This window comes from Neovison vison, chromosome 11 (genome assembly GCF_020171115.1).
Source record: "Neovison vison isolate M4711 chromosome 11, ASM_NN_V1, whole genome shotgun sequence".
Classification (NCBI taxonomy): Eukaryota; Metazoa; Chordata; class Mammalia; order Carnivora; family Mustelidae; genus Neogale; species Neogale vison.
The window spans coordinates 195,244,414-195,245,528 of record NC_058101.1 but is presented as its reverse complement, the minus strand read 5'-3'; the positions used below and the strand labels follow the sequence as shown (position 1 = coordinate 195,245,528).

The 1,115-nt window shown below is 49.7% G+C and overlaps 1 non-coding gene across 1 annotated transcript; it reads left to right on the top strand.

Annotated features, from left to right (window-relative positions):
- The first annotated feature begins 565 nt into the window (after window positions 1-565).
- On the top strand, window positions 566-756 carry LOC122890571. Its single transcript, XR_006381099.1, has one exon. It is a non-coding gene; the product is annotated as a U2 spliceosomal RNA (small nuclear RNA).
- Window positions 757-1,115: the final 359 nt, after the last annotated feature.

Sequence of the window (1,115 nt, the reverse complement as noted above, 5' to 3'; positions counted from 1 at the left end):
GTGTTTTAAAGAGATGGTGGGAGATAAAAATAAAGTTGCATTTTAAAAAAAGATTTTATTTATTTATTTGACAGAGATCACATGTAAACAGAGAGGCAGGCAGAGAGAGAGAGGGAAGCAGGCTTCCTGCTGAGCAGAGAGCCCAATGCAGGGCTCGATCCCAGGACCCTGAGATCATGACCTGAGCAGAAGGCAGTGGCTTAACCCGTTGAGCCACCCAGGTGCCCCTAAAGTTGCATTTTGATGGCATCTTCTAGGAGATGCCACCACTCTGGTCTGGGTCAATAGCAAGTTTGACACGTGGCACCCATGCCAAGGCTGCCGGCTCTGCAGGGCTGCGAGCGGGTCTGGCGGGGCTCTGGTGCTATGGTTCCAGGCATTGGCCAGAACTGACCACCAAGCCCGTTGGCGGGAGAGCTGGAAGAGAGGCTGTCTCTCGTGGATCTTTCACATCTGTTGCTCAGGGCTGTGGTGGTATCTGGGATTTGGGCCACTCGTCCCATTGTGGAAACCAGAGTCTCTTTTTTGTTCGAGCATAGCAGTTACTATTAAAAGCTGTAGTCACATCGCTTCTCGGCCTTTTGGCTAAGATCAAGTGTAGTATCTGTTCTTATCTGTTTAATATCTGATACGTCCTCTATCCGAGGACAATATATTAAATGGATTTTTGGAGCAGGGAGATGGAATAGGAGGTTGCTCTGTCCCCTCCACGCATCGACCTGGTATTGCAGTACATCCAGGAATGGTGCACCTTCCCCACGAAAATGGTGAAAATAAAGAGGTGTTTCAAGTGGTAAAAAAAAAAAAAAAAAAAGCTGTAGTCACATGGCAGGCTGGACCTGGTGATTCAGAGAAACTTTCACGTTCCCCTTCCCTGAGTGGAGCCAGATGGAGGAGTTATGTCGGTGTGGAGAGGGAAGAGCGGGGCTCAGATCAAAGCCAGGAAGGAGGATGTTTCCCCAAGAAGGCCCGTGCAAGTCAATAGAACCCTTCAGTCGCTGGGGTGCCGGGGTTGCCTTCTAGCCCAGCTTAGCTGGTGTTATGAAGCTCAGCTATAGGTCTGCAAGGCTTAGAAGCTTAAGCCTGAGGCTGAATCCAGTCCCAGCTTGATCTCT